Below are 23,554 nucleotides of genomic sequence, written 5' to 3' on the forward strand. Positions count from 1 at the left end.
CACTAGCTAAAATGCTAGTTTAGTTTTCCTAAATTAAAAAAAAAAATTCATTTTTCAGCTCTCTTTAACACAAATGGTGTAGTGTAAATTGTACCCAATGACAGAAACTTCCTTTATCTAACCAAGTTTTTTGTTTACTTGATGATTACTCTCTTCATTAAGAAATTCTAGTGATGTTAGCTAATCCCAAAAGAAGATAAACTGTCCATGCATTTTATGTAATGTTAAATGGAATACTCTACCTAAATTTTCTTTAGTACCTTCTGAATCACAAAACAGACATTCTTTGAATACAAATAAAATTTTAAATTAGAAATACAGATATCAACACAGACAAAGCCTAATAATTAGCAATATGTTGGTAAAAAAAAAAAAATACTGGTTAATTAATGTGGAAGTACAGTGAAGGATAATTTGAATGGTATATGTTTTACTTTGGGCACAAAAAACTGTGACATTTCAGTTCGTCAATGGCTAAAATCTGATGTTTCTAAGAATAAATGTTCCAAATTTAAGTTTGCCAATCACAAGCCCATCCTACTTCATGCTCTGAAAAATTCCAAATTTGTTTATTTTTGGATCATCCTACCCAGAGATATTCTGAAGTCTAACATTTCTTAGTAGACATCTTAATCCTCCACTGATAAGAGCTTAAACTCAAATAAACCCACACTTTTTTCTGAGTAGATAATGTGACTACTTCTTTTTGTGACTCAGAGCCAAAGGAAAAGCGTGATTTAAATCAAGCAAACAGGTAGACCTGAAAAGATTCAAAGTAAGAATTGCATTTAGTACTTTAAGAACTGTGGGGAAAAGTTTTTTAAATTGGAAAAAACTGTACTAGTATGTGCCTTGTAAATTCAACCTCAGCATTGTTCATCATGATTTGTCTAATCATGTAGCAGGAATAATTATTCACTTCTGATTGTGCATTATATAGCAACTGCTATAACTCATCTAAGCGATGACTGTGTTGTTTCTTGGAGAAGAAAAAAATAAGATCTATTATTTCAACAAACATTTGATATTTACCAATTTGCATACAAATATAGGCATGTTTTATTATCTTCTATTTATAAGCACGCTAAATGCCTTGTACATACAATCATATGGCATTTATAAATCAAATATCTCTATTAAAATCAACCTTTCTAAAAAATTAGATATAAAGTATATGGAAATTTTAAAAAAGGTAATCAAGTGGTGATTAGGAATATTAATTGGCTATCTCAAGAAAAATATAGTAACAGGTAAATATCATAAGTAAGGCCTCAATGTAATAATTTTGGAAAAGTGATACTTTATAAATTTATAAACATGTGGCTATGATTTTGCTACTGTTAAAAATAGCAAATTATTAATTTTGAGAAAATGCATTAACAGTAATCTATCCTAATCTATTTTTAATGATGCTTGACAAATGAATCATAATGAAATCTAAAATATATTTTTATACTCTTCCGGAAGGTCAGGCTATGATGACAAAAATACCTTTCAGAAGAGACATTACAAATTGGGGGAAAGGAAAAAATTAAGCGAAGGAATATATACCAATCAACAAAGACAGAAGAAACTAAAAGTCAAGTGGATTTGGGAACAAACTAAATGTTCATCACCAGGAGAATACACAAGTCATGTAGTATACTCACACACTATTATATTCTAAACCGGCCTATACAGCAGGTAAGATGAATAAGCTGGAGATACGTGTGTGCTTCCAATTAAAGCTTTAACATAAAACCACAGATTGCTTATGGAGACGTGTATGTATAGTAAGAGTCTAAAACTCTGCTTAGGGTGAAAACATACCAAATTTAATAGTGAAGAAAGGTAATAGGATTAAAGATAGGTACACAGGGTGCTTTATCTTTTCCCATAAGGATATATGTCTAAAAAAAAGATGACTACATATTAAGATTTTGTAAAATTGGGTGGCATATGCATTATGATATACTCTGTTCATCTCTGAATCTCTGAAATAAAAACTTGAAAATCATTTTACAAATAGTTGGTTTTAAATCCTACAATAGAATGAGCATAAACAAGTCTCTAAATTGTATTGAGATGTCTGGAAATTCTAAAAGTTTTGAGAATCATTAACCTCCCAAAAAATAAATTCATAATCATGTTTCCAACTGGACATGGGCAACACAGGATATTCATGCTCTTGTAGGAAGTCCAGACCTTGTGGTGAAATCAAGTATTACGGTAATTCATTACTGCCACAAAGATGAAAGGTAGAAAAATAATGCTTTACTCACCCGAAATAACAGGGAACTAATTAAATGCAATTCCTGCTCCTCTAGTTATTAACTTTACCCCTATTTTCACTCAGAAAACAAGCTTAGAAAACAAGTCCATTAGAATGAGCAGGCAATTCTAGAGTAAACTTCAATCTGTGCTAATTTATTTGTTTATGAAAGTTATTTACAGGGAGGTGGGGCCAAGATGGCAAAGTAGTCAGATGATTCTGGTGATCCCTCTTACAACAAAGACCCAGAAAAACAAGTGAAATGATTATATTTATGACAAGCTAGGAGCCCTGAACATCAAAGCAAAGTTAGAAAATGGACTGAGTGGCAGGGGGAGGGAGAGACGGTTCAAAAGCAGAGAAGAGTTACCAGACCTGAATCGCCAGAACCCTCAGGCACCATTCCTAGGAGCAACTGCGGTGGGCTGGTGGCAGTGTTTGGCTGCAGTTTCCTCGGGGAGAAACAGCCAGCTGCAGAGCCTGCTCACACCTCCGGAACCAGAGAAGAATAGCTCTCTCAGCAAAAGCTAAGTACTTGCGTACATTTTACTGCACCCCCAGCCCCCAAGCCGGCTTCAGTGGCTGTCGATTTCCCTGGGCCTGAGATAGGCCCTGTTGACTGCTCTGAACCATTCTCCCGGGCTTGGAGAAGGAATAAATTCACAATTAGGGGAAAAAATAATCTGCCAGCTCCACAAACCTAGACAGCTCAGGACAGAAGTGGCTCCTGTCCAGGCATAAACCATCTGTTGACTTTGAATAACTCTCCCCCCCTTGCATGGACCTGTGTGGGCCTATTTCAGGAGAATAGGCCCTTGTTGGCGGACTGCAACTGTTTCAGCTGTGCAGTGGAGAGGTGGGTGTTTGATGTTTGACACCACTTTGCCTATTAAACATGGTCCTCACCTACCCACATCAGGGGCCCATGGACTGGTGGCTCCGCTCAAGTCACCCAGCCATCTGTGACAGGGGTCCAAGGATAGCTGGTACCTCCCAGTCCTTACAACCAAAAGTATTGGGTGCCCATGGTACGTATGCAGAACCCACCCACCTGTGCACTCTAGGAAACAGGGACACGCTTTCCTCACAGATACTTGGGGGGTGGATGTTGTTCAGAGTGTGACCCCCTGCCTTGTTCAGAGTGTGACCCCCTGCTGCAACCAGATACCTGGACCTACACCAATCACCTCTTCCCCTCTAAGACTGTAGGACAGAGCCTGTACCACACACTTGATGATTAGCTACCTGGATACCTGAGCTGAACTCATACAAGAAAAGTGAATGACTCCTACGCTCATATACTTGATAACAGCTCTAGCCATCTGGTGACAGAACATTAGAGCTTCGAAGGTAAAAATAACCAAGCTAGCTCACTCAAGCAACGTATTTGGGCATATCAAAACAAAACAAAGAAGCTAGGATACAGTAAGCACACATAAAATAAACTAATATAATTTATAGATGGCTCAGAGAAAACAGTCAATATCAAATCACATAAAGAAGCAGACCATGATCACTTCAACAAGCTCTCAAAATAAGGAATCAAGGGATCTTCTGGATGAAGGTGCCTTCCTGGAATTACCAGATCCAGAATACAAAAGATTAATCTGCAGAGCTCTTCAAGACATTAGGGAGATCAGGAATATCAGGCAATGCGCAGAACAAGCCAAGGAACACACAGATATAGTAGCTGAAGAGTTATTTACAAACATTAGTCCTCTATAATCTGGAAGGTGCCATTTCCTGCCACTTTTTCTCTGGGTGGCACCACTCCGGTCACAATTCAGATTTCTCTACCACTCACAGGCTTTATGCGCGTCATTTCTTCTGCTGAATTACCCTTCCTGCCCCCAACCCCATTCACATGACTTTGTCCTTCCTACCATACTGGTCTTACTTAAAATGATTTCACTCAGAGAGGTTTTTGGTAATCACCCTATTTTAATATCATTCATTTATTTACTTATATTATCTGCCCCTCGCATAAGATTGGAAGTGGCACAGCAGAAGGGCCCTTGCCTATTTTATTCACCAATGTAACGTCAGAATCTGATACAATGTCTGACCCATTATAAGGACTCAATAGATGCAAGCTGATTAAATGATTACATTTCTAACACATATTTTTCACTTACCTCACAAGTAATTGCAAATCCCTGTGTGGTAGAACTTCTATTAAATAATAATAATAATAAACTTACTAATTAACTCCTTTTTTTTTTTTACATTTTTCCCCATTATACTTATTGGACTAATAATACTTATGGGGGATATTGATAAAGTGCTTAAAATACTGTCCAGAAATTAAGAACCATACCATGAAAGTTTGACAAGAAAGACTTTTAGGGTTTATCTACTCATATCCTCTAATAGTTACCCTTCTTTTTTCCTTAAGAAAAAAAATGTAGCTTACACATATATCACAATGCATTCCAGTATTTATAAGACATACAATTATAACAGTCTGACAATTGTCCCAATCTATCTGTACTTGAGGTAGACAAGACAGCATGGAAAAGAGATCCTTTTTTTCAAAGTTAGGCTCTCAACTAAACACAGCTTCTAACTGCCAACCATAATGCTTCATTTCAATGTTCTTGCCAGCTTATCAAATTGTTATGGAAAAAAATAATGATCACTAAAATTTTAAAATAATTTTAATTTTACTGTCATACAAAGGTCAAGAAAGACTAAATCACAAAATATTTTTAAAAAATCACAAAATATTAAGCAACACTAAATGCAAGGAAATCTTTCTCACCACCATAATTTATTACATGGTCACAAAACAGTTTATTGAATCAAGCTAAATACATCATTGGTCTCCCCAGAGGGGGAAAAAACCTAACTTTCCCCAAGTAAGGATACTTTCCTGTAGTTAATAAAAATAAAATTACAAGTTCAAGAATATAAATGCACTTAAGCACTGATTGATATTTGAGAGTCATCTGAGGGATTGTGCCCTATGACCTAAGATTATTTTTAAAGTTAAAAAAATTCTACTTCGTTATCTGGTACTGTAGAACTGTTGACTTTAAAACCGTTCCTTTACTCATAACTATTATTCTAATGAAACATACTAGCACTGCAGGACATCTGGAAAAAAAAAAAAAAAAACATACTAGCAGTGGAGGACCTCTGGGGGGAAAAAAAATTTCAATTTGTGGTAATCTCAGGATAGTGTGAATTTTAGGGAGATTTAAGGAAGACACAAAATAATAAAAATTATTGTTTGATATTATTTATGTGCTGTGCAAATTTGGCCACACAAGTAAATTCTGAACTTAATTGGCCTTAAGGCAAACCTGATATGTTTTAAAGAAAAATATTTTCTTTAATAGGAATAAGCATAATACCTTTTTAAATAGTTAGACTTTTTTTCAGCAATTTTATAATACGCACACATTTCACTTTTACTTTTTTCTCTTACATAATTACACGAACCAGATTCTTGACTAAGGCATTAATACTACACAAGTTCCAGCTAAGATTTTACCTAATACAGCTTTCACTTACAGGCATAACACTATTAATGGGGCACCCAAACAAAATCATACCATGGCTAAAAATTCTATCACTTGGCTATGGAAGCTATCTAATACTCAAATCAGTATTTTCATAAGCAATCAAAAGAAGCTTATTTTAATGCTCTTAAAATCACATCCATATTGTTTCTGAATTCAGAACTGAATATTTAAAAGTTTACAATAGTAAAATTTCTTGTGACTCCTAGATTTCTCAGCACCTTCTTGATGTTTTATTAAACCCTGCTCTATGGTTTTAAAATCAAGAAAAAAGGTGACACAACTTATGGCATAGGTCAAAACATGCATCTGGAAAAAAGCCTTTTAAGTCTGGAACACTGTCTTCAATCTTCTCAACGATATGAAAAATTTTGAGAGGTATTCAATAAATACCTGCCAATTGAATGAATGAATAAAGAATGAGAAAATGAATCATCAAGAAGCAAAATTCAAGATCAGAATCTTCAGTAGCAAGCTCCTAACAATTCCATTCCTAATCATTCCTTATCAGAGTAAAACATGGCTTTTACATTTCAAAATCTTAACACAAAAAAAAATTTAAATTAAGAAAACATACATGGAATACCAAATACAGGACAGGTTCTATGGTGTAAGCTATGACACAGAGATGACAAGAGATAGTCTTTACATTGAAAAAAAAAAAAAATCCATGGTCTAGAGCTATTTGAAAACAAAAGCCTAGCTACAAAAATTTTGTTGATGTTCATGGGAAGTACTAACTCCTCAGCATGACAGTTATATCTCTGCACCATTTTTATCAGGACACTGTCCACTTTTACAGCCCTTGGCACATAAGTAAACATACCCAGACTTAAAGTCTAATGGTGATGGTCATTGTAGCTTAGTAAAATAAGGATTCAGGTTCAAGTCCCCACACATTAGTGGCACTGGAGGTTAAGAACTGCGCTGTAAACCAAGAGGTCAGCAGTTCAAATCCACCAACCATTCCTTGAGAACCCTGTGGGGCTGCTGTGAGTCAGACTTGACGTTAACATAGTGGTTAAGAGCTAGAGCTGCTAATCAAAAGATCTGGCAGTTCAAATATACTCCTTGGGAACTCTATGGGCCAGTTCTACTCTGTCCTATAGGGTCACTATGTGTTGGAATCAACTCGATGGCAATGGGTTTGGTTTTGGGTTTTTTTTTTTTTTTAGTCAAATTACTTTTTTGTGAATCTGTTTCCTTATCTGCAAATCTCATGGAAGAACTATGAGGGTAAAATGAGAAACACAGGTTAAAGGACCCCGCAATACACCAAGTATCTATTCCCAGTGTGTTAAACCACTCTGGAGAGCTGTGGTAAAACTCACGAGGACACTGCAGAGTATTTTAAATTTTCAAAAGAAACACAGCAACATCCATCAGGTACCACATGAATTACTACTATTATGTTGTTTGGACCTAATAACTTATTAAAAAATACATAGATATTTTGTCTAGGGGTGCTGTGAAAATATTATTAAGGATACCATGAACCAAGAAAGTTTGGAAACCTGTTTGGAGTTACTAAATGATTTCTTGTAACCTTCCCTCTTCTCTGTTTTGACAAAATGCCCTACATACATGTTTCTTTGGCTTTGTTCTTAAATTTTATCCCAGGAGTCTTGAAATACCCTTTCCTGCAAAGTCACATTAAAGCTGAGTTATTAGGGCCCTCACTTGCAAGTAACAAAAAAACTAATTCTGGAGATCAGGCAGAAAATGTTATTTTTGGAGGAATATGGTATAGCTCCCCAAATCAGCAAAAAAAAAAAAATGGAGAAATAGATATTGGAAACAGAAAACAAGGAAGGCTAGACAATGGAACCAGAGTCAAGGTTAAGAAGCAAAGCAGCCAGACAAGAATGCTGTGCTGGCATGGTTGCCACTAGAACTCTACTGGCTGCTGTGACTGGACACGACCACCAAGTGCAAGTGTGAATTCCATATTGCCACATGTCAGCATCGCTAGAGGTTCAAAGTCCTTGGGAAAGTCCCAATAGAGATGCCTCAGCTTGCATGTGGTAGGCAGAAGCAGCACCTGCCCCTTCCCCAACTGTACTACGAGGCAAGGTTGTGTTTCCAAGCAAAATTACACAATGGAAAGTTATCTTAAATTGGCAGGGTGTTCAGATTCTGGATGACCAGAACTTAACAAATGTCTTTCACAAAAGCCTTGCCTACCCTCAAAAGGCAGCTCAAATTCCACTCTGGTAAAAATAGTACTTTGATTTACTTATCAAATTCTTCATTTTCCTGTATTTTTATGGCCACATTTATGTACTTCTACTATAGTAGTTACCACTAACTTTTATCAGACATTTTATATATTTTCTTATTTATGGGCTTTGTGAGAAATGATACTATGACTTAATTCCTTTTTTGAAATCTACCATAGCATTTAAAATTTTAATTGAATTTTATATGAAACAATAAGTAGGAAAGGAAAATATGGGTATGCTTTATTTCCCAGATGATTCAATTTTATTAGTCTATAATAAATTTATTTAGGTCAACATTTCCAGAAGTATGTCTCAAATAACACATACAAATCCCTAGATACATTCATGAAAATAAGTATGAGAAAGATCTAAAACACCTCTTTATTGGAGGTTCTCCATGCACATTAATCATGTTAAAAATTCTGAAAATTCTCTATAGTAAAAAAAAAAAAAAATTTATCACTGTTTAACCAAGATGATCTAATTATCAAAGATATTTGCTAATTAACAGTGTGGCTCAACACTTTCACTGACCTTTCAGAATCACGTAAAAATGATCTATTATCCTGAGGATTTTTACCAACCATTCTCATACTTGAAGCACTGTAGAAATAAGTCAGTAAATATATATAAATATTTTGAAGACATGTATCAAATATACACATGTTGCATTTAATTTAAAAAAACAATGAACAGTCAATATAGACATTGATTTAGGCTGTCTTCATATTCGCCAATGTGATTTTTTTTCCTTCTACTCATCCTCATATATCTGAGGCCCAGTGCTGCCTTATGTGAAATTGTGAAATTCTGTGCATAACTAAGTGAAGAACGAACCATCTAATGTCAACCACAGACTGATTTTTTTTTTTTTTTCTATCTAAGTCAGGGTTCTAGTATATTTGGTTTAGGATTTATTGCTTGTAGCTATTAATCAACATCTGCCACAAATAAGAGTTATCAAGAGTTATTTTACCAGTCAAATTCTTATCTTTTTCTGCTTTTGGAAGTACTTTCATTCTTTCAAAAAAATTTAACTTAATATGCGATCATCTGCTCATAATACTGAAAAAATTTTTTTTCTTACCAACGGCCACTCCATTTAATTAATTTAAAAAGGAAAAGAACAAGCAATTAAAAAAAAAAAAAAAAGAAATGTATTGCCTTTTAATCACAAGTGGATGTGGATGTTTGCCAGAATTACTAACGCAGCTAAAAGAACACCTGCATTATCATCAGGCGAGTTCCCACAGTTTATCCTGTCAGTGACCACTGTAACAGGAAGAGAACACATCCAGGCTTCAGCACTTTCACTTCACCATTGTCGTGCGTGGATGAACTCCATTTAGCACTTGCCACAGTTAAGTACTGTGAAGAACAAATTTCATATTCCATCAAGAATATGAATCCATGTCACCTGAATTTACCTTCTGTCATTGGTGAAATACACACACGAAAAAATGATATTTGCTTTACTCAGGCCTTAGTTAGAGATCTGGTGGTGCAGTTGTTAAGAGCTCAGGCTGCTAACCAAAAAGTCAGCAGTTCGAATCCACCAGCTGCTCCTTGGAAACCCTATGGGGCAGCTCTGCTCTGTCCTATAGGTTTGCTATGAGTCGCAATCTACTCTACAACACACAACAACAACAGTGTAGGGTGGCTATGGCTTGGAATCCACTGGACGGCAATGGTTTTTGCATTTGAAGCCTTTAGTCGAGATTTAAATATTACTGAAATTATAAATTAATCATAATCAAAACACTTATTAAAAAGTAAAACCTTAGCAACCTTTAAAATTAATTTTGAGTTGGCATTTGGAATTTACATAAATATACCCAGTAGAATTATTTAGAAAACTTATTCCTTAGAAAATACTTAAACTCACAAAACCAGTCACAAATAAATACATGTTGAAGTATTAAAAAACAGAACTCTAAAGTTTTTAATTAGAATAAATGTTGTTACATGTACATACATGTAACAAACTCATACATGTACGACAGAACAAAAAATTGCCTGGTCCTCCACCATCCTCACAATCATCATTATGCTCCAGCCCATTATTGCAGCCACTGTGTCAATCCATCTCATTGAGGGTCTTCCCTTTTTTTGCTGGCCTTCTGTTTACCAAGCATGATGTCCTTCTCCAGGGACTGGTCCCTCCTGATAACATGTCCAAAGTACGTAAGAGGAAGTCTCACCATCCTTGCTTCTAATGAGCATTCTGGCTGTACTTTTTCCAAGACAAATTTGTTCATTCTTCTGGCAGTCCATAGTATATTCAATATTCTTCACCAACACCATAATTCAAAGGTATCAGTTCTTCTTCAGTCTTCCTTATTCATTGTCCACCTTTCGCATGCATGTGAGGTGATTGAAAATACCATGGCTTATGTCAGGCACACCTTAGTCCTTAACATAACATCTTTGTTTTTCAAAACTTTAAAGAGATCTTTTGCAGCAGATCCGCCCAATGCAATGCATTGTTTGATTGACTGCTGCTTCCATGGGCATTGATCGTGGATACAAGTAAAATGAAATCCTTGACAACTTCAATCTTTTCTCTAATATCATGATGTTGTTTATTGGTCCAGTTGTGAGGATTTTTTTCTTTACATTTAACTGTAATATAGTTTTCTGTTATTCTTTGGAAACAGCTATCTATTCATAGATAAAATAATATAGCTAAAGTCAGAGAAATAGTGTATTTGTGTGTGCATGTATGTAGATGTTAAATAAACCAATCATTAACAAAAAACACTGAATCAAAAAATAAGAAGTAAAGTTCATGATTAATGGGGAAAGTGATGAATTTCTTTTGCTGTTCTGTGTACACAAAAGCCTAAGTCACAATATTTACTTGGTTACTTTTCATATAACATATATAAACAGTTATCCTAGCACCCATTCATCCATCATCCATCCTCTTTCTATCTTAATTAAGAAATTTCCCAGAGAAAAAGAAATACTTCTACATGAAAAGTTTAACCTGAAACTGCCATTTAAAAAATTCAATTTCCCACTGGGTATGTGCTGTCAAAAATCAAAACTAATTTTATACCCAAATTTTATATTTAAAAAATAGTGGTGCCTGAATGAGATGTACAATATTTTCTGAATACTCAATGCAAAGAAAAAGTTCTATGACAGGTCTAACTCCATCCTTAGTTTTTAATCATTAAAGACAGATGTTCAGTTTTGTGAATTATATCGTTTGTATTATTTTGCAAAAAATATTCTTCCTCCCCAATTGTTTGCTTGGGGACAGGGAATTAATCAATGTACATCACCATTGATTAATTTTCACATAAATCAGAGTTATCTCTGCAATAAAAAAATGTACTGGAGCTATGAAGACCTGTAACTACTTGAAGTGGCTTTAAATATACTACTTTGAAAGTCTGGACTCTTCTTATTTAGTACTCTCTCATACCCGTTCCCTGCTTCTGCCTTTTTTTTCTTTCAGTCTCTTCACTTTGTTCTTATAAACAATAATCACAGATCTGAGTACCTGTTCCGTCTCTCATACTCACATACCCCCACCTATACCCAGAACTTAAAACTGCACCTTGCCAGGTTGACTAAACAGGTAACTGCAATTCTATTAGAACTTTAATGTGCCCCATGCAAACCCTGTTTTAATTGCTCAACCTTTCTCTCTATTCTACTTAACTGCCAGCTTTTCCCAAAAATATTTGCCTGGGAGTATGATAGGGGTGAAGGGAATGGTATATTTCATGCTTTCCATTGCCATTTTCTAACTACTGTTCATCCCCTAACAAAATATTCTCTTTTGAAATCTCTATTGTTTGGTTATACCACCAATGTACAAATCTCATTTCCAAAGACCTTCCGCACCTTTCCAATAGCTTTAATGCTAATTTACAGCCCCTTCTCCACCCTATCTTCTGTAATCTTGATATTAATGTAGCTTATCTTTACAACTGCACAGCTTCATAATAAATAAAATGCACCAACTTCAAAAGCTTTTATTTCAATGATATTTCAGCCACCCACACATATGCTACTCCTCTGATGTTAACATTATTCTGTTTGCATTCTAGCTGGTAATTCTCCAACGCGCACTGCAGACAGCTTCTCATTTTCATATACTTAAAAAGATTAGGGAAAAAAATTTAATAATGAATACAAATCAATCATTTTAATTCATCTTCTTTCGTCTGAGATTGTTCTTTCCAGTCCTTATAAATCATAATAGCAAAACCACCTTTTTTATCTAGTATTACATTGTAAATATATAATTTCTCCATAGAGTACTCCGTTATTATTTCAATGGTTTCATAACATTTCATTAAATTTCTTAAAGGCAATTTTTCAGATTAATTAGGATTTCTGAATTTGAAGCCAGACTGTCTGGTTTAAAATTCCTATTCTTCAATGTCCACTGCAGTGGGAATTTAGCCACTTCTCTGTGCTCTCTTTCCCCATCTGTAGAAAAAGGACAGCAATAATACATACTGATCTGGTTTTGTAGATGTAGCTCTTGAAACCTGGCACACAAGTAAGTGCTTAAATAAGTATTAGATGATATAATTACACATGTACCGTGTTTTCGTTATACAACGATTTCTATTGCTTGAAATGTACATTTCTCTAGGTTTTTTTTTTTTTTTTTTTGGTTTGGTTTGGTTTTTACTACTACAGATAACACTGCAATGAACAGGGACTTTCTTCTGTTGAATAATCTATCTAGTTAAGTTTTTAGGAATCATAGTAACAAGATCCAAGAATACAGATGCTTTTTGGCTCTTAATAGGTATGCTTTTTTTTTTTTTTAAAGATTTGTAACTATAAGACAGCTCTTAGATCAGTTTTATCACCACGTTGTTGGCATTTAATCACTTGTTTTTCTTAAATATCTCTTTTGTCTTTCAAAACTGCCCGTTTCCTAGTTTTCTTTTTTTAATCAACTGCTGCCTCAATATCCCAGGCTCAAAACCATGGGGTCATGTTTATCTTTCAATTTCCACATATCCATTCAGTTGCTAAGCTCTGTGAAATCCATCTCCTTCTAGAGGGAATCCTACACTCTGATTTCCAATATAACCTCATCCATTTAATAAATCAATGATAACATTACAAAATAAAGCCGAGCAATGAACTGTAAATTCATATGGACCTCTCATTATTATCCCAAATAAAGAGCACTACACATTATTACCTTTATGTGGAAGGCCCTAAAGGGAAGATGACACCATAAACAGAACTTTTGGTATACATTAACTCACTTTCCTCCTTACTGTAGGATTTGAGGTGAACAAATTTATTTTGTGTACATCCTGTGACAAAATCACTAAACTAGGTGTACCCTCCTTTACCAAATGTTGTTTTAGTTAATTGAATCACACAGTTGCTGTAGTAGGCAGGGTTTTAAATGGCTACCTAGGCTGCCATCTCCTAATGTACCGACCTTGTTTAATTTCCTCCCTCTGAGTGTGAGCAGAAACTCTGAATATCATGGTATTCATTCCATGATTAAGTTAATGATCAGCTGACTTCTAAGAAAGCAGAGAGAATATCTACTTAGGCTCATCAGGCAAGCCCTTAGAAGGATCTGGGCTCTTCCTCGAGTCAAAGATTTGAAGTGTGAGAGGGATTCCATGTAAGGCTTTTTCTCTGATACTAGTTTTGAAGATAGAGAGGGCCACCACGAGGCAAAGAATGCTGGTGTCCTCCAGGACTAAGAGTGGCCCCCACTGACAGTACACAAAAATGGGGGCCTCAGCCCTACAACCACAAAAAAAAAAAAAAGGCTGACTTCACCTAACAACCTGAATGAGCTTGGAAGCAGATTCTTCTGCAGACCTTCCAGTTAGGAATACAGCCCAAGTTACACGTTGATTTCAATCTTGTAAAAATCTGAGCAGAAAACCCAGTCACACCATGTTGGATTTCTGATCTTCAAAACTGTGTGCTAATAAATAAGTATAGTTTTAAGCAGTTAAGTTTCATAGCAATACAAAACTAATACAGTTGAAGAAAAAAAAAATGCTTTTACTTCACAGTTTAAACTGAAAGAAATGTCAGTTTTTTAATGGCGTCTGTATTTAGGTTCGATTTAAAGGTTACTTAACTTTTTTAAAGATAGGAGAAAATATCTTTTAAAAAACTATGAATGAAATGATTATTTATTTTTGTGTAATTTAAATGACATCTATCTGTCCGAAAGTATATTTAGAATTTCCCTGAGGATGACTAACTGTTTTAATCAGCAAATGTCTGCTAGTTTTTTAAGAACTGGGATAAATCACTATAACAATTCTGGCTGCTGGGTGTAATTTAGCAAAAAATCATCATAATACAAAACCTTCTCTTAATCCAAATTTTTTATAAATACAAAAGTGTGAGAAACTTTTAATATTTTAAATATCAGGAAATAAAATAAATCTCAGACCATAGTTGACACGAATTAAGCCATTTAGGTATAAGTTTCAGTAAATATTTCTCACGTCAATACATTCTTGTTAGTAATCACTTCCCAGCAATTTTCTAAAGCTTTGCAAGTATACTCATTTAAAGCAAATTCATGATAAAACTTCTCCTAATAAAATGTGCTTCAAAATCAGAGAGATATTTTGCTTCTTTTCATATGTAAAGGAAGTATTCCTATTAATATGCCATAGTCATAGACAGAAACTCATTAAATAAAGTAAAAATAGAAGTAAGTGTTAAGGTCACAAATAAAAGAATACAGCAATGCATGTGTTTTCATTTTAGTCAAGGCCCATTACTTTTTACCAGATTATATAAAATAGTATGAAATAATCTTTCAATCTTAGAATAAAAGCCCACACTTGCCATTTAACAACAAACTCTCTTCAGTAAACATCTTGACTCCTCTTGGAAGTGCAACTTCACTCAGAAAAAAAACTCATTTTTATCTTGCTTGTTTAGCAAAAGATTTATCTTGATACCGTATACCTTATAGATTTGGCACCTGTAGCTAATAAAGCTAACATCTATCTAGTGTTACCAAGTGCTATGTACAGTTCTTAAAATTTTACTTCACTCTTCAAACTTTACAAAGCCCCATGAGGCAAGTCCTCTTATCATCATCCCCATTTCATGCACAAACAAGGCACCAAACCAAAAAACCAAACCCGTTGCTGTCGAGTCGAATTCGACTCATAGCGACCCCATAGGACAGAGTAGAACTCTCCCACATGGCTTCCAAGGAGCGCCTGGCAGATGTGAACTGCCGACCTTTTGGTTAGCAGCCGTAGCTCTTAACCACTTTGCTACCAGGGTTTCCAAACAAGGCACAGAAAGGTTAATTGCTCTGGCAAGACATCTGAAAGCAGTTGAGTTGTTCTGGTTTCCAAGCCCAGGTGATCTGGTATCTTCCACTGCACTGTCTCTCTATTGATCACCAAACAAGTTTTCTCTTTTCTCATTTATCCCTCAGCCTTAACAGAATAGGCATTATCCCCTAAGGGCTCGATTTTATAAAGAGAATTTACTTGGAGAAAGTTCTTCAGTGTATGTGTTATATGTGTCTTCTTTTAACATTTGAATGAGATATACTGGGAAAAAATGAGTGAGGTGAGGAAGTGATTAAAAATATTTGCAGCTAATCAGATATGAGGCTGACCTTTTATCATTCTGAACTGATATTCCAGTTTACCTTAGTCAGATACTACGTATGTATAACTATATAGGATAAATTCACTCGTTCTACAAAGATTTTGTGAGAGTGTACTATATGCCTAGCATCTAGAGTAGTGCCTGCAACTCAGGAAACTTGCAGTCTAGTGGGGTAGAGAGACAATAAAAAAATAAAAATAATAAACTTGTAAATTAACTATTATCCTAGATGGTAATAAGTGTTATAAAAATAAAGAAGAAAAAGAGAACAAGTAAGAAAACTGCCTTATACAAGGTGGAAAATGGATTATAGTATTAAATAGGATGATACTGAGGTAATATTTGAGCAAAGAATTTAAAAATATATATTTCCAGTTTCTTTCATGAAGAAAAAAAACCCCATCTTCTTTCTAATCCTTCCATATATCTTAAGGACATATGCAAGGAGACACATGTTAGTATTTTAGACTTTTTGTTACAGCTTTGAAAATCCTTGCAGTCAATATCCACTAAAAAAAATAAGTCTCAAACCATTTACAGCTAGAATTATAACACTATTAACTTAAAACTTGCAATTCATTCTCCAGGGGCCTATCTGTGGAAAATAGTGCCTATGGAAATTAGTTTTAAATTGCTGAATGATCTCTCACAGCTGGCAATAGAAACGGCAATGGCCAACAGAAACTGCTCATTAGCGCCCCTCCTCAAGCAGTACTCAGAGCACACGCCCTACCTGCCATACCTTAGTTAGGCCTCTGCTTCCACCTATTTAATTAAATGCTGTTTTTTAGTCACTGAACAGATATGAATTGTTTACCTACCATGTGTAGGCATCTTGTGAGGAGACTAATTTCTTGTTCTTGAGTAATTGCTAGTGAGAATATGCAAGCAAACAGATAATGCTAAATACTATATGAAGCCTGACTGGAACACTACGGAGTATGAGGTAACAGTAATGGGGAAGTGATATTTGAGAAGAATCTAATGAGTGAATAGGAGTTACCCAGATAAAGATGTGGAGAAGTAAACAGCTTGGGGGCATACTCAGAGCTATGGAGAAATGAAAGTATACTTTGCCCATGGCACTGAATATAGTCATACTCGACAGCAGATTAAGAGATTCAGGAAAAAAGTGATACATAAGGAGACTATGTATATTCAGAAACATTTTGAAGGATAATTTTTGAGAAAGCTTCATGGCCCTTTATAGTCGCAGAGATGATAAATAAGGACTCAGACAAGTCTTTCGTAGTGAGGATGGAAAGACAACAGACAGATCTTCAGCAAGTAGAATTGACGAGAGCTAAAAGACTATCACTTGTGTGAGTCAAAAGAGAAAGGGGCACAGAGTGACTTCCAGGACTTATCATTCCTTTCAGTATAACAGGAAACACATGAAGAGCTTATGGAGTAAAGGTCATTAATTCAATATGGGGCATATTGAATACTGTGTGTGGTTTATTTTAAATGATATGTTCTGAAGACAACTTATGACTTGAGGCAAAGGAAAGAATTCTAGGAATAAGAAAATGAAGGTATTTAAAAATTAAAATACTATTTCTTGAGCAATATATGTCAGAACCCATCTTAAGAGCGTAAATACATTATCTCATTTAATCCTGGCAACCATGCTATGAGGTCACAGTTTCTACCTCCATTCAATTCAGAAATGTTTATTGAGGGTCAGAATGTGTCAGGGACTATTTTAGGGCAATATAGATGCAATAACGAGTAGATCAAATAAAGTCCCTGGCCCTATGAGATTACATTTCATACATGAAAAGTAGTAATTCACCCAGAATAAAACATGTAGCCGATAGGTGGGAGACTCAGAATTTGAACCCAATTTTAATTCAACGGTCTGAATCCTTAACCATCATGAAGTATTGTCTTGGGAAGCTATAGATCAGAAATGTTAAAAACTAGCTCAGAAAACATAAAGCATTCATCAGAGCAACTTGATTTGGAGTAAAGGATGAACCTTCCAAAACGAGGAGTTTTCCGTTTTCATGGCCTGCAGTGAATTGATAGTAAAGCTGTTGGGAGCCCAATGGGAATGGGACTGCCATCAATAAAAAGGTAAAAGGTCACAAGAAGGGGACTGAGGTTACAGAAGAGAAGCTTCTGGGATATTACCTGGTTGCCTAAAAAGCCCCTATTCTAAGTTAGCAATACAAAGATGAGCTGAAGATGGTCTGAAGATGTTTTTCTCATATTCGTCTTTATGTGCGTATGACTCATCCTAAACAATGCTATTTTTTCTGATTAGGGAGGTGTCCATCATTCCTTTTGTTTCTGTTCTTAAACATATATGACTTGATTACACAGGTTTGGTTCACTAACTCAATCCAACCTCTCTTGTTCTTTTTCCATAAAGACAAAACGTTTCTGAGACATAGCTCTACATCAGCATTTCCTAAGGACTGTTTTTTAGAACACTAGTCCTGCCAAGTAAACACAAAGATTCTGTGGTAAATAAGTTTAGGATACACTTGGAATATACTTGGTTAAAAAAAAAGTCCTGTATTATAAGACTTCTCACAGCACTGATGTGCTAATTAAAATACGCAATTCATATGTCTAAGAAGGATTAAATATAAAGTACTTCTTAAACTTTCTTGACCAAGAGACATATTTTTAGTGAAGCATTTTGTGGTACAATGCTTCAATAAAATAAACTAATGAAAAAAATTGCCATGCTAAGATTATTCAGACAGGTGTACTGGGATCATCAATTAGTATATGCCTTTATACTGCATTAAAATATCACGAGAAAACTAATTCTAAGTAGCTTGGAATCCTGGTAAGTGAACAAGGTTTTTAAATAGAGAATGATTCTTTTTATAAGTCACGATCACATTCAATCTTTTGTATAGTTTAGCTGACGCTATTCACTTCTGAGTCTTTTAAATCTATTATTAAGGGTTTGTATACTCAGGTAATGGTTACATAATTACTTCTATGTGAATGTGAGGTTTTTGTGTGTGTGTTTCAGTGTAGAGTGGTTATCTTTCCAGTAGTTTCTCATGTTTCACAGTATGCTGATGGATTACACAGGAATGGGAGAATAAATACATGACATGTCAGAAGCCCACAGAGTTTCATGAAGTCTCAGTAAATACCAAAGGAATTAACAGGCATGAATGCAGATAGTTTACTCAATGAAATGGTATGTTGTTTACTGAATGCTCTAATTAGCTTTCCGTTGGAAGTGTGGCTCAAGTGGGGTAGTTCTATTTTTAGCAGGAGCAAAAGAAGACTGCTTGTGATGATCCTTTGACATGATGGAAGAGCGAGTAATATGTGGTGTGCTAAAAAAAATCATTGTACTTACATATATTAACTTAAAGAGCACTTATTTTCTGCTGGAGCAATGATTGGATATAAGATTCAGTTGTTAGTGCCACAAATATTCCTCTTGCTTTTTTTTTCATAAACTTTTGGTAAAAGAGAATTTTTTGAAAAGGATATTTTTATTTAATACTGGGGCAAAAACCAGGTAAACTGAGGAAAAGTATATAATTGTTAACAATGATAAGCTTAGAAGGTAATCTTAAGTGAATACAAATCTAATACATGATTTAAAAGCAATGAAGACAAATCTCACGACCATCACTGACATGTGTTCTTTATCAGCTGTTTAATACAAATTTATTATAGTTGTATTTAAAACAAAACAAAAAAAAACTGGAAATACTTTAAGTAAGCTACAGAAGTGATGCTGCGTCGTCATCCATACTTTCTGTAGCTTCCCAAATCAATAAATAAAATTCATAGGTCTTCTCACACCTAAGTATCTAAAAACACATTTTGTGACAAATTTTTTTAAAAGAATAAAGTATTTAAATTCAACTTGAGGCATTCCACATACAGAAATCTAAACTTTTATTACTATGGTTAATTCCACGTGAAAGACATTTTTTATTCCTTCTGCTTATTATATTTCCCCTTGCCACTATATCTTGATTTCTAAAAATTATAAGGCAAATGTGATTGACAGTTCATTGGACCTATACACAACACTGTGTAGATGATCTTCCAAAATTAAACCTGTGGTATTTTAAGTTCTAGCTTCTTCCAAGGAAATTTGCAATTTTTATATCTAAAATATATACATGCACATGCACACACATGTAAAAATGCACTCATACATATATACATAGATACATAAAATTTTCCAGTGTTAAGACATATTAAAAACTATTATTTCAATTACTTAGATAAATTTCTATTATCACTTATTTTTCCTAAAAGTGAGACAGATCTACTGTAAGTAGCATAAAACTTCCATTATAACTAACATTATAAGTAGTGCAGACTGTAATATTTAGACCTGAAATATTAAATATTACTTTGCCATTTTATTAGGTGGGTTTCTATAATTCAGTGAAGGAGTGATCTTGGACTCATGTTCCAAAATCTGACTGTGTAGTGAAAATGCAATTGAATTTTTATGTTAAATCACATTAATATTATATTAATATGTGACATTAGGTAACCCATGTGCATAAGGGGCAAGAAAAGGTTACATAAATTAAAGAGCATGTATTTTCTGCTGGAGCAGTGACTGGATATAAGATTGAGTTGTTTGTGTCACAAATGTTCATCTTGCTGTTTTAGTAAAACAGGAAATTTTCAGAAAAGGGTATTTTTATTTAATACTGTGGCAAAAACTATCTGGCTTTGGGACCTTAGCATACCACTTCAATTCTGAGGCTAATTTTCTTTACTTTTAAAGTAGGAGTTTTGATAAGTGGTCCTTTTTCATGTGGTTGCATCAGAGGCAGACCCAAGAATAAGAGAGGGTGCTTCCAGCTGGTAGCTTCCAGCTCTTAGCCAAGTGACTGAAGTCTACCTCAACCAGCACATATTTGCATATTTATTTTTATCTACTTTCTACATTATGCCTCTGTACTTAATACCATCTGAATAAGGAGTTCATAATATATGTATACTTAAAATTCACTGGATAATTAATACCTCTTGGGAAAGTCATTTCTCCATTGATTTATTCTGCTTCTGTACACATCCCTGAAGGACATCATGCTTGGTAATGTTAAGGGTCAGTGAAAAAGAGGAAGAACCTCAACGAGATGGATTTACACAGTGGCTGCAACAATAGCTCAAGCATAACAACGATTGTGAGGATGGCACAGGAGGGCAGTGTTTCATTCTGTTGTACACAGGGTCTCTATGAGTCAGAATTGACTCGACAGCACCTAATGACACATCTTGCTGGGTATGCCGACAAGGCAAGGCCTTCATTGCTCTTTATCTAGGCCATTTCTCAGGGTTGTGTTAGCAATAAACAACCCTGAAAGATGAGGCAATGTCTCCCTCTGTGACAAGGAGTAGGCTTGCTTCTACTTCCCACAGAAGAGATGGGTTTCATGAGATCAGTGTTCCTCACCTGCAACCCAAACCCACTATAGACACCCACCTATGCCCATATGATGTCACCCCCATAGGATGAGGGGACAAGCAGAACTGACACATGTACACACATGTATTGATGCTCGTGCTGCTTACTGTCATGAGCAATAAAGTCTTTCATTACTGACCCAGGAGTTTCATGTCTTCTGCCAGCATCCATGAAACAATAACAGGCTAACTTATTGCTTGTAAATACGATTAAAATCAAATACAGAACAGGTAATAACCTATTACTAGAATCTTTGCCAAAGTTTTCATGGATATGTAATTTTTTTTTTAAATATTAAATCTAGGCTAATAAAAATAATGTGGTACTGACAGAGTAAACCAGACACATAACCAATAGAACAAATTCGAGAATCTAGAAAAGTGGACTATGTTTTAATGGAAATGTATTATATAATAAGGAGCATTAAAAATCAGAATAAAAAGGATGAATTACTTGGTAAATCATTTTGCCGCAAGTGGCTATCCATTATGAAGACAAAAAAAGGAGATCCTTTACCTCACATCATACCAAAAAAACAGTTACAAACAAAAGAAATCTAATGAACAAAATACATAATACGAAAAATTAAACTTCAGACATGTTAGGAGACTATTTTACACTATTTGCATAATATAAGTGTGAAAAAGACCTTTAGCAAATAGACACGTACGAAAATTAACAGATCTGATTACAAAAAAATTAAAATAAAATGAAAAAAGCAACATTTATCAAAGAAAACACCATACATAAGTTAAAACCAAATGATAGACAAAGGGATAATGCTTTCAACATAGGTTCACAAAGAATTAAAATATTATAAGAAGCAGACAGAAACAGAAAAAGAAGAAAAAAAATAATCAGTGGATATAAACAGGCAATTTAAAAAAAGGAGAAATATAAATGGTTGATAAACTCATGATGTTGATAAACATATGATGTTTAACCTCAAAACAGTCAGGGTAATTCAAATTAATGCAATAAATGTCTGACTCAAAACTGATAAATATGCCATGCTACTCAGAATATGGGAAAAACAGACACGCATTGCTGGCAGGACTACTACCACATTTTAACAAAGCAATATGGCAGTTTTTATATAATTATAAACCCCCATTTGCCTTAATCTTGTACACTTATTTCAAGCAATTTATCTAACACATAAAAAATTCAGTGTAAAAATATTTGTATAGAATTTTTAATGCAGCTTTGTATTTACAATTACAGGAACCAGAAACATTCTCAATTTCTTAGTTTTCAAGAGAAGAATGTATACCAATACTGTGAGATACCACCCAGTTTTAAATAGAAATAATTAGTAGTCACTTGAAATAAGATCCAATATATAATGTTTAGTGAAAAAATTTCAGTAAAAATATGTACAGTAAGATCACAAATTCACTACAAAATAATTATAAACATAACTAGCCCACAAAAATTTTTTTAAAAATCCCCAATTCTTCTACATGTTATAATGCTTGTAATATATATTATAAAACAAACAAAAACCAAAAATAAAAGGCATTCCTGAATAGACACTAAAATTACTGGCATGAAGTATACAGGGAGGAGAAAGCTATTCATTTTTCTTCAGATATTACAGTACTCTATGGATTATATTAATGAATATTACTTTTGTAATTCAAAGAGTTTCAAAAATAAGTGGCCATTAAGAAAACAGAGGAAGAAAATACTGGACCAGATGATATTCTGTATTAGTTTTCTGATAGCAATAGATCCAAACGCTGATGCTTCTCACCCAAAGCCACAAGTACATTATAAACAGACCCAAGAGCTCTGAAAGGAAATCATTTGGAAACAGAGGGGTCAGTGGAAAACAGAGGATGACCGGACCTAAAGATTGGTATTGCCACAGTGCAATATTAGATAGTGTGGATATTGCTTACTGTTGATTAGCAGGACCTGAGAACACTGATTCTCTGACCAGGCCATGCATCAGCAGTGCATCTCTTGATGATGAGAGCCCCGAGTCCTATCTGCTCAGTAGAGGATGCTAAGAACCAGTTATCTTGTGGAATATGAAGAAATCGAACCTTGGAAGAGATATGCAGAGTGCAACAAATATAAGAATATTCATGGTTTGTGTGTTTGTTTTGTATAGAGAGAAAGAAACACATCCCACACAGTAGTATAATACTGTGCCTGCATATGTAACTGCAAAATTAAATGATAAAAAGGTAGCAGTACCAGCAATACTTAAAGAAGACTTATACAATAGTAATTGGACTTGAGTGGATACAGAGGGACTCAAAGAAAGTCTTACAGCCAACACACTTTTATAAATATTAATTACTACCAAAAAAGACAACAGTCAGGTTACTGAGGATAAGGATGAAACCTGAGACAGGGCAAAAAAAAGAGATGGACTGCACAAAGATCAGACCTGAGTCTGTAATCAGTAAGGAACACTAGGTGATCAAATAAGAACAATACTAATACATTTTATTTAAACCAATATATTCAAAATATTATCATTTCAACACAAAATATTAGAGATTTTATGTTCTTTTTT

The 23,554-nt window shown here is 34.6% G+C and overlaps 1 protein-coding gene across 3 annotated transcripts in view; it reads right to left on the reverse strand.

The window, feature by feature from the left end:
- The window catches only part of PCLO (piccolo presynaptic cytomatrix protein), a 427,248-nt gene that overhangs the window by 371,833 nt on the left and 31,861 nt on the right, over positions 1 to 23,554 (reverse strand). The window lies entirely within an intron of this gene.

This window comes from Elephas maximus, chromosome 8 (genome assembly GCF_024166365.1).
Source record: "Elephas maximus indicus isolate mEleMax1 chromosome 8, mEleMax1 primary haplotype, whole genome shotgun sequence".
Lineage (NCBI taxonomy): Eukaryota > Metazoa > Chordata > Mammalia > Proboscidea > Elephantidae > Elephas > Elephas maximus.